This window comes from Arvicanthis niloticus, chromosome 13, assembly GCF_011762505.2.
Source record: "Arvicanthis niloticus isolate mArvNil1 chromosome 13, mArvNil1.pat.X, whole genome shotgun sequence".
Classification (NCBI taxonomy): Eukaryota; Metazoa; Chordata; class Mammalia; order Rodentia; family Muridae; genus Arvicanthis; species Arvicanthis niloticus.
The window spans coordinates 48,673,664-48,689,631 of record NC_047670.1 but is presented as its reverse complement, the minus strand read 5'-3'; the positions used below and the strand labels follow the sequence as shown (position 1 = coordinate 48,689,631).

Genomic DNA, 15,968 nt, shown 5'->3' with positions numbered 1-15,968 from the left:
AGTTGTTTAAATTTGGTGATCTGGTGGTGGTCTGAATTCCAGTCTTCCCGGAGTCACTGCTGCTGTTTAGTTTTTCATAAAAAGTAGCCTTTTTAGTCATTCTGTCCATTCTGTCCTTTCTTTTCAAGGAAGTGTCAGGTGGAGCCTGCTTACCTGTTTACTTTGACCTGGAGCCCTTTGTTTTGTAGGCTATTCCATTGCCCAGTGCTTGTCTCCAGTTTCAGCAAGACCTTGATGCCCAAATGACCCGCGTGTGTCCCTTGATGATACAACAGTATCAACCTCCCCAGTTGATACAGGAGGTCCTGTAAGGTTACTTGTTACATCTGATCCTTAAGTGTATCCTTTTGATGTCTCTTTTCATAAGGCTTTATTTGCTATCTTTCTTAGATAGATGACATCACCCTTATCATATACTGTGACAGCAATTAGGTCTTCTGAATATGCTTGAAAAGTGGCCTTGTCTTCAACATACTGTGTGCATTAATTACCTCAGTAAGATGTTTCTTTTCATTTCTTCTTTTAAGAACTAGGAATCAAACCTAGGGTTTTGTGGGTGCTTGGTATAATACCCCAGCTTCCCTTTTACCTTTTATTTTGAGATAAGTTCTTACAGGGTTGTTCAGACTAGCCTTGAACTCTTCATTCTCCTGACTTCACTTCCTAAGCACTGGGATTAGTCATTTGCTACCACATTTTGAACTTTAAATACTTGTGCCCCAGCCTTCCAAGTAACATGGGTTATTATTGTTGTGTCCACTAGCCCTGCCTGAGAGTGTTTCTTTAACTTGAAGTGCAGAGTGGAACTATGATGGATAATCAGAAAGCCAGGTTTGGTATAAACCTCTAGTGTTAGAACTTGGCTGTCTGAGGCAGGATTGATAATGCAAGGCTAGCCTGGTCTATGTAGTGAGTTTAAAGCCAGTTTGTGCTGTAAAGTGAGACTGTTTAAAAAAAAAAAAAAAGCTGGTGGTGGCACACAGCTCTAATCCCAGCACTTTCTGGGCACAGAGGCATGCAGTTCTCTGTGAGTTTGAGGACAGCCTGGTCTATAGAGCAAGTTTCAGGATAGCCAGGCCTACAGAGAAACCCTGTCTTGAAAAATCAAAAACCAACCAACCCACCTACCCAAGAGACAAAAAGAATCAAGTTAGACAGACATGTGGGTCCTGCTTCTGGATTCGAACCCTCTTTAAAGTGATTTTCTTCCTCATATGTTATGTAGACATTTTCATAACTCTTATAAATTAATAGATTTGGTTCTTAGTTTGTGGATAGTCATAAATAAAACCTATTGCTTTTAGGGCAGAATCTTCCTTGTATTGAGCAAGAGGAACTCCTAATCTTAGTTGCTTCCTGACTCTCCTCATTACTCTAAGGGCTAGAAAGCAGTTTCTGTGTCGCTGCTTCTGCATACAGGATAAACATCTTTTTGCTAATACTCCCTTTTCAAAAGTCAGTACGTTCATGGCTTCTTTTTCTGGCTTAGGATATTTATTTGGTCAGTGGCTCAGTACCAATTGTACAGCAGTCCCTGTACTAATCCTGGCATATGATGAATGACACACAGTATTCTGACCATAGCAAGTTCCCCATTCTAGTAATATAATATTTTTGGCTAGGAGCTAATTTTGGAATATAACAGACTTTTGGTTTGCCCCAGGTGTTTTTTTTTTTTTTTTTTTGGTTTTTTTTTTTTTTTTTTTTTTTGTTTTTTTTTTTAATAATTGCACCAGTATTGATTTTGGGGTTGAGGGTGGGTTCAGATAAGGTTTCACAGTGTATCCCTGACTAGCCTTGAACTCCCTTTGTAGACTAGGCTGGTTTTGAACTCACAGAGACCCATCTGCCTATGCTGGAAGTAAAGGTGTGTGCCATCATGATTAGTTGCACCAACATTCTTGATCTGTTGCTGTGGGTTTTTTTTTTGGACATTACCTCTGACCTATGTTCTTGCAGAATATAGGTCTCAGCTTGTCTAAGTACAGAAGTTGGTAGACTAAGCTAAAAGGTAAGTTCATATGAAGTGGTAGTTTGTTTTGGACAATGGAGAGTGTCACAAATTGAGGCAGAATAGAAAGGGAAAATGATAGAAACATGAGGAAAGAGTAGTTCCTAGATCTTCTGAAATCTAGTTTATAGTTCTTGGTGGCTAAAAGTGAAGGATTTTGATATAATTGACAAAAATCAAACTGATGTCAGGATTACCTACTGTCCGTGTTTCATTTCCGATGCTAAGATAAAATACCGCAAGAACAATGAGTCTGTTAAATGCATTAAAGAGGGGGCTGGAGAGAGATGTCTGAGTAGTTGAGAGCACTGACTACTTTACTCTTCCAGAGGTCCTGAGTTCAATTCTCAGCAACCACATGGTGGTTCACAACCATGAATGGGATCCGATACCCCTTTCTGGTGTGTCTGAAGACAGCCACAGTGTACTCATACAAATAAAATTAAATCTTTATTAAAAAATGTATTAAAAATAGCCTCAGAAACACCAAAAATGTGTTAGTGTCATATTAAGTTAATTTGACCAAGAGTGAACAAGTTTGACTTCTCTATTTTTTCCCCCGTCTTCCATTTGTCTATAGTTTGTGGTTTCTGGCTTGTCTGGACTCTATTGTGTGAGTTTGAATCCATGCCTGCCTGAATGCTGTCTTGTGAATCTGTTCCTAATAAAGGACTTTGCTATTTCTTTTATTAAACAACACAGAAAACATCACATGGAAAGGAATGAGGGTTACTTTACAAAAATCTTTAACAGAATGTTATAGGAGATGTTCAAATTTTATTGATTCCCACTAGTCCAGATAACAGTGTTCTAAACATCATTGCAAACAGACTATATCCATGCTGCTTTCAACACTTATGGTGGGTATTTATTGTACTCACTTTGGACTCATTTGCTGTTTTCAGCAAATTATTACCATAACCCCCCCCACCCCCCAACACACACACACACACACACAAACACACACTCACACACATTACTCTGGGTCAGGGACTAGGAACAGTAAATAACTTAAAATTAAACCTACGTATTAGCTTATGTTGTAAAAATGAACTATATGGAAAATCCAAGGCAAACAATGTTGGTTGTTGCACTGTTCTCTTAAAAGCAAGTTAAACAAACAGGCTGTGTGTACACAGCAGGTTAGTTATCTTAAGTGATCTGAAAGTGATTAGTTGTACTGTGAGGTTGAAAGAAGTTCCAGTTTCTTAGAATGTAAAAGATTGTTTTTATATTACTGTATTACCACAGAAAAGCAACTTGGAGGAGAAAGGGTTTATTTTAATTCACATTTGTATGCATGCATGTCTGCTCTGTGTATTTGTCTGGTGTTGACAGAGGCTAGACGAGAAGAAGAGAATATCAGATCCCCTGGAACTGGAGTTACAGATAGTTGTAAACTGCCATGTGAGTGCTGGGAATTGAACTTGGGTTCTCAGGAAGAGCAACAGGGCCTACCCATTTCTCCATTTCATACTTTTTTTTTTTTTTTTCCTTCGAGGCAGGGTTTCTCTGTATAGCCCTGGCTGTCCTGGAACTCACTCTGTAGACCAGGCTGGCCTCGAACTCAGAAATCGGCCTGCCTCTGCCTCCCAAGTGCTGGGATTAAAGGTGTGCACCACTGCCCGGCTATCATACTTGTAATAAGAATAATTAATAGAAATAATTAACAGATTAATAATTTCTATTAATTAATAGAATAATTAATAGAAATAATTAATAGATTAATAATTTCTATTAATTAATAGAATAATTAATAGAAATGCTAATGTAGCTTATATAGGGACCCAGAATAGCAGTGTAAATATAAGAGTGCTAAGAAATCAGTACTTGTATCTTTTAATTTCTTCCTTGTTTGTCATGTGACCTTGGATAATTTGCTGATATTATTAAGACTTAAGTTTCCTTCTGTGTAAAATGTGAATAGTGTTAGTGAGCTGAACATTCCAACTATTTGAACATGTGAATACAACATGGTGGGCACTAGTTGTTACTTCTAGTAGTGAGTGATGGATACACTGCTGGGCTAGATTACACATTAGAATGAGAAGCTTTTGAAGCATGGTGGCAATAGCAAAAACGTATGTATGAGAGAGAAGAGTTTTGAGAACCTTGCCTATCTGCTTGTATCGATCTTAAAATATATTTGTTCATGCCAGAAAGGACAGGAGTCTCATTTTAGAGATAACTTTGGAGAATTGAAAATTATTTCATTTTGTAATAAGTCAAGTTTCAGTTTTCTTTATCCATATGGAGCAAAAAAAAAAAAAAAAGTATTTTAATTATATAGTTTGTATACTATCTACTTTAGGCCCTGTTTGAACTAGTTCATGCTGACATTTTTTTTTACCAGTTTCATAGTTAAAATATATTGGTTTATATTCTTTTTTTAAAAAAAAACTTTTTTTATTGATTCTTTGTGACTTTCATATCATGTACCCCAGTCTCACTCATCTCCCTGTTCTTTGTAGCTACCCTTTGTTCTTGTAACCCACCCCCAAAATAAAAAAATAAAAAAATAAAAAATAAAAGAAATAAGCAAAACAACAACAACAACAACAACAAAAAGGGTAGCTGTAATGTGTCACAGTGTTTCTCATAGTATATACCCTTTTGTCCACACATTTATTTGCAGATGTTGATTGCAGTCATTGATCTGGTTCAGGGCTTCTGGCTTCTGCTACACTACCAGTGCTGAATTCTCACCACTCCTCTTGGATATCCTGTTAATGACTTTTGTCATGAAGATCCTGCAGCTTTGGATCTGTAGGACCTGTCCTTTCACCATATTCCAGAAGTTTATAGATGGGGTAGCTGTTGAGTACCGCCAGGGTGAGCTCTCCAGCATTGCCCTCTCTAGCTCACCTAATGTTGCAGCCAGCAAAAGGGTAAGGCTAGTTCTGCTCTAATGCCCTTGGGGCCAGCTCCCCCCCCTTCCCCCCCCCCCAGGGCCAGCTCTACTTTGTTGTCCAGGTGAAGTGCAGGCATTCTTCTGAATGCCAAAACCAGTGAGGGGCGGGGCCCTCACTGCACAGCTTTGGACATTAACATGGTCTCACCCTGCAACTCAGACCAGGGATATTTGCGTGGCCTTTGGTGGCATTATGGGCCACAAACTTCGACACAGACTCTTGCTGCATGGCCACAGACCCATACATGGCCCTCAGTGGCATTTTGGGTCAAGACTTCCATCATGGCCTTAGGTGTCAGGGCAGGTTATTCACTTCAGGCTGCTCTTCTTCACCCTCTTCCTACAGTTCCACCTTTCTTCATAGTGCTCAAACTGTCAGCTTTTCTTTCTCTTCCATTTGTCCATCACATACTTGTCCATCGTGGTGGACTCCACTGCAGGCAGGCCTCTGGGTGTCTTTCACCTGCCTGAGCAGCATGGTGGTGGGCAGGCCTCTTCTGGTTTATATTCTTAAATAAGATTGGATTATGAAACAGTTAGAACATAATATATCTTGTTACCCCTTGCTAAAATATTAAGTAATCAGTGGGCTTAGTGCTGCTAGAATGGAGTGCTTTTATTGCTTAATGTCTGCTCACTCTACATTATAAAATAGTTGTGGGGCTGAAGAGATGATTAAGTGACTAAGAGCAGTGGCTGCTCTTCTAGAGGACCTGAGTTTGATTCCCAGCACCCACATGGAGCCTCAACAGCAATCTGTAACTCCAGTTCTAAGAGATACAGCATTTTTCTCTGGCCTTCTTGGGTATCAGGCATGCATGTGGTACACACACATGTATTCAGGCAAAACACTCATAAATTAAATAGCTTTTTATAAAAGAAGAAAAAATAAATATAAAGACTTAAGGCACAAAGCCAATATAACTGTTTACTTATTACTCTGAGATAGATGTTAAATTGAAAGGGCTATAGTAACAGTAAAGAAGAATAGTTTTGGGGTGTGCACAATGGTCCTTATGTCTTTGACAATGGTTTGCGAAAGGTTGTGTTTTGATTATCAGTTTTAAAAAAAGATTTAAAACTTTATGTATGCATGTTTTGCTTGCATGTTTGTCTGTGTACCACTTGTGAGTAGTGTTCGTGGTAACCAGAGTAGGGCATCTGATACCCCAGAATTGTAGTTACAGATGGTTGTTGGTGGACATGTGGATATTGGGAATGGAAACTGGTCCTCTGAGAGAGCATGCTCTTAATTGCTGAGCCATCTCTTTAGTGCCTGATTATTAGATCATTTTAAAAAATTTAAATAATATTGTTTTTTTGTGTTGAATGAATCTCCTAAGTTTTTTTTGAGACTTTTATCCATGTATATGATGTATTTTGACCATTTTTATTGTTTCCTCCCCATCCTCCCCTTTTTCCCTCATAAGTTATAGTGTGCTTTTTTCTTTAAAACCTTTTAGTGTTGCATGTATATGTGTGGGTGTAGGACCAGCTACTAGAGCAGGTAGCAGCTTTTAAAGGGCAAGCTAGAGGTAGTGCACCGCTGTAGCAAAACAGTATTTGCTGAACATGACTGCACTGTCTGTTGCACACGTGAACTGTTGTACACTGTGTCCGCATATAGAAGATCATGCAAGCTAGAATTCTAGTATGGATGGTGGAGAGGCTCATGCAAAGAACATTCTATAGCTTTGTTTCATGATGGTAGAGTCCTACCTCTAGGTTACTGAAAGTTTGTGTCTTTTCTGTTTCCTCCAAGTTGCCCTCTGTCCACTCTGGTCTCTCTTCTCTGTGCTTGTCTCTGTCTTCTGATTAGAGGCCTCTCTCACATCTTTATTTCCTTGTGATGAATTCAGAACTTCTTAGGAAGCTTTAAGTATATATGTGGGCTTTTGAGTTTTGCATCAGGAATTCTGTACAGGCCTTTTGCCAAGGAGTTCTGTGTTGGTGTTTTTAATCTTTCCTATTAGGCTAACAGTTTCCTGCAGGAAAAAGATGACACCAGATTCTGGCATTTGACTGCATTATGTTGAGGGAGCTGGAGTGGTTGACTTATCCTATCTCTGTGTGAAAGGTGCTCTGTTTTTTTCCAGAGAGTGGCTCTTGGTCTGCTCTCAGGTGGGTAGAGGGAACCAGACAGAGGCAGGCTGCTAGGGCTCTCACTGCAGCTGGGTATCTTCACACTCTAAGGTCACCTCACTCAGTGCTATTGCTTCTGAGACTTTTTTCACTCTGCTGTGAAAATGGAAATGGTACTTCAACTTTTCAGTTTCTGGTCTATAGTCTGCTAAGTCATTGGCTGTGCTTCCCATTTTAAGTTTGTCTCTTTTCTGTCCAGAATGTTGCCCCTCCTTCAGTATTCCTGTTTGTTATGATGTCTATCTTAGAAGCCTTTTTAGTTCCTCAGTTTCTACTTTTTTTTAGTTCCCACATATATGTGTTTGATTTTTGAACTTTATCTCTTTAGCATAGTTTTAGTGGGTACAAGCAGGCTTGTGTGTTGTTACTTGGACTTTGCCATCGTTTCAGCAGGTTATGTTTGTTGATTGCCTAATAGTTTTCAGTTACTAGTGTGTATCCTTTTTACTGGGTTCTGGTTTGAAAATAGCTTCTATGTGTTTAATCTTTAAATTCATTCATAGTCTAGCACTTTATTTGTTAGACATGACAATAACATGGTCAAGAGGGTGAGCATGGTAAGAGTTTATAAGAGGAGTAAAATGGGCTGATGGTTAAGCTTAGTGTTAGAACACTTACCCAGAAGCTCTGTTAAATAAATAAGTAAAAGCAGTGAAATAAACATGTTTATGTATGTGTGCATTCTGTCTCTTCCAGGTCTCTGGGCTACAATGAAAAGAGGAAATAGATACTAGGAATATTTCTTAAAACAGTTGTTTGATTTCTTCTCAACGTCACTGCTGCCTTCTGAGCTGTGAGTACATTTTTCTCTTTTTCATTCCCTTGTCCACAGTCTTTGACATATAGTAGCAACAGCGGAACATAAGTGATTGGTAGGGTCAGAGAAGACCTATAAGTTATATGTTGATTCTTTATATGTGGTTAATATTAGCATTATGATATTTGGTTGTTCATAGAATAGTGCTTGGAAAAAACTGGACATTGTAAACACTCTGAATTGTAGTTATTTAGGAACGAGATCTGCTGTTCTCTGTGTCACATTTACATAAACTCACAACAGGAGTTAATGGTTTCCAAGTTATAAGTATTGGTATTAGGTTCATACTCTTTATAGCTTTAGAAGCACATTCCTTACTGGTGTTTTATTCTCATGAATACTTGCTTCAGATTTTGTCCTCGTAGATTATCTATAATCTCTTGGGGAATATACCTGTACCCCAAGTGGATGCCTGAAACTACAGAGAGGATCAGACCACATATATGTTATATATGTTTTTTCTATGCACTCATGCAGACATGTGTGGTCATGCCCATCTTTTTAACATGGGTACTGGAATCTAAAGTCAGGTTCTTAGCAATTGATCTTTACCTACTTACTAAGTTCCAGCCCTACTTTAAGTTATTTTTTTCCTACCTAAACCTAGTTTCTCATCTGACCTAGGGGTTATTAAGATTTTCTCTTAGGAGATTGTTAGGAAGACACTTTGAGATACATCTAATATATAGTCAACACTCAGTATTATTACCATTTGTATTAGTTAGGGTCTCTATTGCTATGTGGAAACATCAGGACCAAAAGCAGCTCCAGGAGGAAAGCGTTTTTTTTTTTTTTTTTACTTTTCCTTAACTACAGTTCATCATTGGAAACCAAGGCAGGAACTCAAATGGGATAGGAACTTGAAGTCAGGAGCTGATCCACAGACCATGGAGGGATGTTGCTTACTGGCTTGCTCTCATGGCCTGTTCAGCCTGCTTTATAGAAGAACCTAGGATCACCAGCCCAGGATAGCTTTATCTTCATTGGGCTGAGGCTTCCTCCATCAGTCACTTATTAAGAAAATGCCCTGTAAGCTGGGCATAGTGGCACACACCTTTAATCCCAACACTTGGGAACCAGAGGCAGGCAAATCTCTGTGAGGTTGAGAGCAGTTTGGTCTATGTAGTTGAGACCCTGTCTCAATTTTAAAAAAGAAAGACAAAAAATAGACAAAGACAAAAGATAAAAAACAGGCTTGCCTGCTTGCAACCTGATCTTATGGAGGCAATTTCTCAATTGAGGTTCCTTCCTCTCAGATGACTTTAGTTTGTGACATAAAACTAGCCACGACGGCAGTTATTCCAGATGGTATTTTCTACAGTAAAAACATTAGGATTGACCCTGAGTGAGATTACATGACTTGTAAATTGTTAAATTTGTCTGGTTTCTTCCTCACATTTGGGAGATTATAGACTTGAAAGTTCCTAAATTTGTCTTATTCTTAGAGACTACTTTCTGGTAGATCTAGTAATAAACCAAGGACAAAGATGTTGATAAGAGATTCATGATCTCTCTTCGAGTATCGGCATCAGTGAATATTTGTTTTTCTTTTTGAATAAAAAATTTACATTTATCTGTTTTGTGTGTGTGTATGTTTATGGGAGTACATGTGGAGATCATAGGACAACTTGTTGAAGTTGGTTCTCTCCATTTCATGTAGGTTTTGAGGATTGAACTGAGGTTATTAGACTTGGCAACAAGTGCCATTACCCAGTGAGCCATCTTGCCTCCCCAAACATTTGTTTTAACAAACATGGCTACTTCCTTCTACAAACTAACCTTGTCTACATTGTTTGGGATTAGAAGTGTGTGTTAAGGGTGTGTCTGTATTCCAGCCAGAGGGATTAAAGGTGTGTGGCCTGTCTATATTCCAACTGGATCACACAGACCTAGGTCTTTTGATGTGATCCCTTGCCAGAGCAGCCATGTTCTTAAAATTAAAAATTCTTCTATAGGGATATGTTGACTTGTGGTGTGAGGGTAGAGGAGGTTGGGGTGTGTTGGTTTGTCATGTGAGGATTTAAGCGGTGCGATATGGATTGGTTTGCTTGTGGCTAAGGAGAAAGTCACAGTTTTAGAGTCATGGACTTGAGGTCAAACTTTGGTGTTACTTCTATTGACTGTGGTATTTTATACAAAACATTTTACTTTTCTATTAGTCTGTTTCCTCATTTGTTCTTCAAGGGTTTGTTGAGTCTCTGCTATGTTAGTAGCAGGAAGATAGTTGAGGTAGTTTTTAGGTACAGACCTGAATTTCTCTGAAGCAGGGCAATATGGCTATCACTGGAGAGTGGGTGAAGGTATTGCCAGGGGTTGCAGATGTGCTTGTAGCAAGAGGTTTGTGGTTGAGGAAAGGAAAGACTTTGCAGCATTGAGAGGTTGGTCCTGAAATGATGGGCTCAGTTGCAGTTGGTGAGAATTAAACTGGAATATGGCCATCTTTAAGGTAGTAAGATTTTTGTCTAGTGGTAGCTCTCAGCAGCTTATATAGACTCTGGAAGGAGGTTTTGAATGTGCATTGAGCTATGGGATGGGTTCATTCTAGGATGATTGATTGGTAGTGACAAAAGAGCTGGTTAAGTTGAGGATGTGTTTGCTGAGTTCATATTAAGTGCCAGCCATGGTTCTAATTGCTTTGGTAGAGACATCAAAAAGCAAAACAGGAGTGTCTTGAAGAGAGAAGTAAAGCAGCTGATAAGCTGTGAACCTAAGGAGTACCCCGTGTTACACGTATGTGAGGGAAGTACAGTGGAGGAAGCCATGCTATAGTTTGTAGTTAGGGTTTGAGGTCTACATAGAATGGCCTCAATAAGCCTTGCTGCTAAGGGAGATGTGAGCCAAATGGGACAGAGATGAATGTAGTACCTAAGTAGATCCATGGTTGAAAGAACATTGTAGTTGAGTGAACAGCAGTGCAGACAGAATGTGCAGTGTTTGATGGAGCTGGTCATTCTTGTTGAAGTCTGACTCTGAGCTCATGACAAGATAAATCCACTGGAATGTTATGAAAGGAATCAGGTGTGTAGCAGAGATGATATGGGCAAGGGCACTAGCAATCAAAGAAGTGGATTTAGGGTGTCATGACAGTAGGATTTGTTAGTAGTTTGTGTGTGGGTAAGAGAAAAGGGATAGAATTGCGTGTGAGAGAGACTTATGATCTGGACATAACCACTACTCAATTGTTTAGTTATTCTATGTGTTTTCTAGGTGTTGTACATGCAGCCCAACATATAAGGTTCATAGAATTATGTCTCCTGTGTGTGAGGACGATCAGGTTGAGGAAGCTGCTTTTCTCAGAATGAGTAGACAACACATGTTAGACTTGGTAATGTGTATGAATTCCAGCTGTCTTTGAGCATATCCTTTATACTGTATCACTCTGCCAACTAAAGTGGGTAGCAGTCTGCTCCTAGCCTTTATTTCCCAAAAGACTTAAAAATAGAGAAGGAGGTGTTGAAGTAAATATTTAAAAAAGTGGCTGCCGGTCATGCTGACTAAGCTGCGGCGACTCTGCGTAGCTCAGCTGCCATGTTGCGTGGCCAGAAACCATGTGTGCACCAAAGCTAGAAACGGTCCAGCCAGAAACACCAGCCCTGCCACCCACGAGACGCCAGTGTGGGAGATGGCTCTGCCAATCTTCCACGTTGTCTCTGCAAGGCTGGGCATTGCCCAGACCATCCCACCATCCATGAGGGCCCAGTAAGAAAATGAGACTCTAGTGCTTAAAGATTAATCAAAGGCTTTATATGTTTGATAGTGCTCAATAACAATATGCCCATAAAAAGAGAGTTGTTTCCCAATTAGCTAACCTAAATAAAAGTTGTTACCCATGACTGCTCTCCATACCTGTGTGGCTCTCCACTGCTCCTACATCTCTCTCTCTCTCTCTCCCTAGCTCCTCTTCTTCCTTTTCCTCTTCCTCTCCTTATTCCTCCCACCTTAGCTCCTCCTACAAGGAGGGGTTGGAGAGATGTCCCAGTAGTTAAGAGCACTGGCCATTCTTTCAGAGGATCCCTGAAGAAGGGGTCTTCTTAGTGGGGGAAAGTAATGGGAGCAAAGCCTGGGCTTGTAAAAGTGACTTGTTATATTTCACTGACTTAAAAGTCTTGTCTGCTGGGACTTTTACTGGATTGTACATACCATACTGCCTTAATACAGATAGTACCTTGCGAATTTTAAACTAGATTACATGGGAATTAGGTTCACATTATTAAATATGGATGATAGATTTTTAAAATTATAGTCCTAAGACTTGAACATAGAGCATATTAGAACATGTGTATCCAAAGGGTAAATTTAAAAGTGTGTTTAATATCTTGCTTCATGAGAAGGTCTTTTAAGAATACTTGTTACAGAAGTAATGACTCTGGCCTTGGGGTATCCAAGCCAATTCACTGGGTGTAGGAGTTAGTGCTGCCTCAGTCTTGATTTCCAAGAATCAGATGAATTCTAGGAGAAACGTAGGGAATTGCTTTCTAATATACTTGTCTTTGGAGAGGGCAGTTGGGGTATGGGAACATGTCTTTGAGCCATGCAGGCACACCTGTAGAACCCCAGGGAAAACCAGCTCTCAAGGATGAGATGGTGAAAAGCCAGAAGCTGATAAATTGCTTGCTGTTGAAAAGAAGCACTACTTATATTGAAATGCTGAGACAGATGACTAGAAATAAGGCCTGCACATAGTCTTTGCAATTGCAGACACCACAGTGCCTTTCCTGTGACTGCATAGAATTCATGGATGGGTGGGGCTCTGTATTGAGCACAGTCTTAAGCTTCCCATTTACACTCAGGCATGTGGAGAGCACACATTTCAGTCATGACATTGTGTTTCAGGAATTATGGCTAGAACATTATAGTCACAGCCATTATAGCTGCCATTTATGTGTTAGATGAATTCTGAATCTTATTTCTTATGTATGTGCCATAGTATTCATGTGTTGGTGTGGTATTGCTCACTTTCTACCTTGTTTAAGATGTTGTCTGTTGGACTAGTAGGCCTTTGAGCTTTGTGGGATTCTTGTGTCTTTGCCTCTTGTCCCAAAAGGAGTGTTGGGAGTATAGATGCTTGTGCTACAAATCTGGCTATTTATTTATTTATTTAAAAAAGATTGATTTTTAATCATGTGGTTTGTGTACATGTTGGCTTCACTTATCTGTGGAGGTCAGAGGCATTGAATCCATTGGAGCTGTAGTTACAAGCTATTTTGAGTTGCCTGATGTGGGGTGAGGGAACTGAACTTGAGTCTTCTGCAAGAGACTCAGTCACTTTCTTGGTTTTTTGAGATAGTGTCTTCCTATGTAGTCCTGGCTGACCTTCACAGAGATCCTTTAGCTTCTGATTCCCTTGTCGTAGGATGAAGGTATATACCACGGAGCCTGCTCTCTGGGCTGCATACCTTACTTTTTTTACCTGGAGTTCTCCAATTTGAACTCACTTTTTTAGAGATGGTTTCTCTGTGTAGCCCTCACTGTCCTGGAACTCACTTCATGAAGTGGCTGGCCTTGAACTCATGCTGAGACTAAAGGTGTTTGCTATCATCACCCTGCTGAACTTGTATTTTTATTGTTGCACACAAAGTTCTCCCCAGCTTTTATTTAATTCTTTATAGCTGCTCAGTAAGGTAGTGATTTTATGTTTTCATTTCATGATGAGAAACTGAGTGTAGAGTTAAGAAATTTGCCGAGTTCCTTTCCCTACAGCAGTGCCAACTTCTCCAGTTCTCTCTCCTCCCCCCCACCCTGGTTTTTTGAGACAGGGTTTCTCTGTGTAGTCCTTGCTGTCCTGGAACTAACTCACTTTGTCAAACAGGCTGGCCTCAAACTCATAAATCCACCTGCCTTTACCTCCCCAAGTGCTGGGATTAAAGGCATGTGCCACCACTGCCTGGCACTTCTCCAGTTCTTTTGATTAAACGTCTTGTGCTTACTCAAATATACAGGTGGTGGTCATGCTTTTAATAGGGGAATAGTGCCATCTACTGAGGTACTTCTTCTAATTTGCATTTCCTTTTTAAATGGGTTGGCTTGTTGAATATATTATCATTTTTGTAAAGCTTGCAAATACTATCCAGTTCCTTATTTCTACACACACACCGAGAGTTTATCTTCACCAAATACTTGTAAATATCAAACATGGTGGTATGTCCTGCACTCACAGCATTCTGAGGACTGTGATGGGCAGGAGTGACAGTTTGATTGGATTTATAGTCTTTTTGGAAACATACCTCTCAGTGTGTCTGAGAGAATTTTTACAGCAAGGTCTAACTGAAGAGGGAGGACACATCCTGAGTTTGGATGACACCATCCCTCAGGTTGGAGACCCAGGGGCACTAAGAAGGAGAAAAACAGTTGAGTCACATTATTCATCCTTATCTATATCTCTCCTCCTCCTCTTCCTCCTCCTCTTCCTCCTCTTCTTCCTCATCCTCTTCTTTTTCATCTTCTTCCTCTTCTTCCTCCTCTACCTTCTCCACCTCTTCCCCTTTCTCCTCTTCCTCTTCTCCTCCTCCTCTTCTTCCTCATCTTTCTATTCCTCCTCCCTCCTCCACTTCTTAAATTTATTTTTATTTTATGTGCATTGGTGTTTTGCCTGCATGTATATCTGTGTAAGGGTATTAGATCCTCTGGAACTGGAGTTATAGACAGTTGTGAGCTACTATATTGGTGCTGAAAATTGAACCCAGGTCCTCTGGAAGAGCATCCAGTGATTTTAACCACTTCTTTTCTTAATTTTTTTTTCCGTTTTTTTTTTTTTTTTCGAGACAGGGTATCTCTGTGTAGCCCTGGCTGTCCTGGAACTCACTCTGTAGACCAGGCTGGCCTCGAACTCAGAAATCTGCCTGCCTCTGCCTCCCAAGTGGTGGGATTAAAGGCGTGTGCCACCACCGCCCAGCTATAATTTTTGTTTTTTAAAGACGAGATCTCACTATGTAGTCCTGGCTGGCCTGGAACTCCCTGTGTATACCAGGCTGTCCTCTAACTTGAAGAGTTCTGCCTGTTTCTGCTTCTTGAGCATTGGGATTAAAATGCTCAATACACTTGGCAGTTGTCTACATCTTGAGTATAGATTCAGTGTGACCAGCTGCTTCAAGCTCCTGTATCCTTGCCTTCCTTCTATGATGGACTGTACTCTTACTGTGAGCCACAGTAGACCCTTTCCCCCTGGGTTGCTGCCTTTTTAAAGAAATAATTTGTCTTTTTTTTTTTTTTTTTTTGAGATTATAAATAATTGCATTATTTCTTCCTTTCCTTTCTTTCCTCTAAACCTGCCCATGGATCTCCCTTTGCTCTTTTTCAAACGTGTGGCCTCTGTGTCTTTTAATTTTTGTTGTTTGTATATGTGTGTTCCTAAACACACAACACAGTCTGTTCAGTCTGCATAATGTTTCTTGTATGTCTATGTTTTCAGGGCTCAGCATTGGTATTCTATAACCAGTTGACATGCTTTTTCCTGGAGAAGACTTTCTCTACTCTCAGCATTTCTTAGTTGTCTTTTGAGTTGCTTCTTATAGGTGTTTGTCACAATAGTAGAAAAAACAGTAAATCACTCAGCTTCACAGTGAATTTAAGGCTGGTCTGTGTTATATACATTCTTGTTCAAAAAGCAAAACAAATGGCAGCAGTGGGGAAGTTTCATTTCCTAACCCTAGAAGTAGGCAAGCTGCATTTCCTAGGATTCTTATTTTCAGGTTGAGAGAAAAGCAGGGATATGCCATTTCCTTCTACTTGTTTTTGCACATTCTACCATATTAGTTATTTGGAGCAAACAGTGTTGTACAATGGCAAGGAGACACTTTATTGTCAAATTCTATTCATTTCTTTCTTTTCTTTTTTTCTTTCTTTTTTTTGATTTTTTTAAAGACAGTGTTTCTCTGTGTATACCTGGTTGTTCTGGAACTCACTCTGTAGACTATGCTGGCCTCAAACTCATAGATCCACTTACCTCTGTCTTCTGAGTGCTGTGTTAAAGGCATGCACCACCACCTGACTTGAACATTTTTTTATTGATAAACTATTAAAAACATAGTTGGGGGCAGTGAGGTGGTTCAGTAGATACAGTCACTTGTATCTGATGATCCCAGTTTGAT

At 39.8% G+C, this 15,968-nt stretch overlaps 1 protein-coding gene across 23 annotated transcripts in view; it reads left to right on the top strand.

The window, feature by feature from the left end:
• The window catches only part of Ptk2 (protein tyrosine kinase 2), a 205,413-nt gene that overhangs the window by 20,571 nt on the left and 168,874 nt on the right, over nt 1-15,968 (top strand). For 18 of the 23 annotated variants that reach the window (XM_076911473.1, XM_076911471.1, XM_076911472.1 and 15 more), the window contains one exon: nt 7,761-7,857. The gene's annotated coding sequence lies outside the window, so the exon portion shown is untranslated. Of the gene's footprint in view, nt 1-4,646; nt 4,900-7,760; nt 7,858-15,968 lie in introns of all 23 variants that reach the window. The other 5 variants (XM_076911456.1, XM_076911474.1, XM_076911454.1 and 2 more) reach the window with 1 other exon arrangement.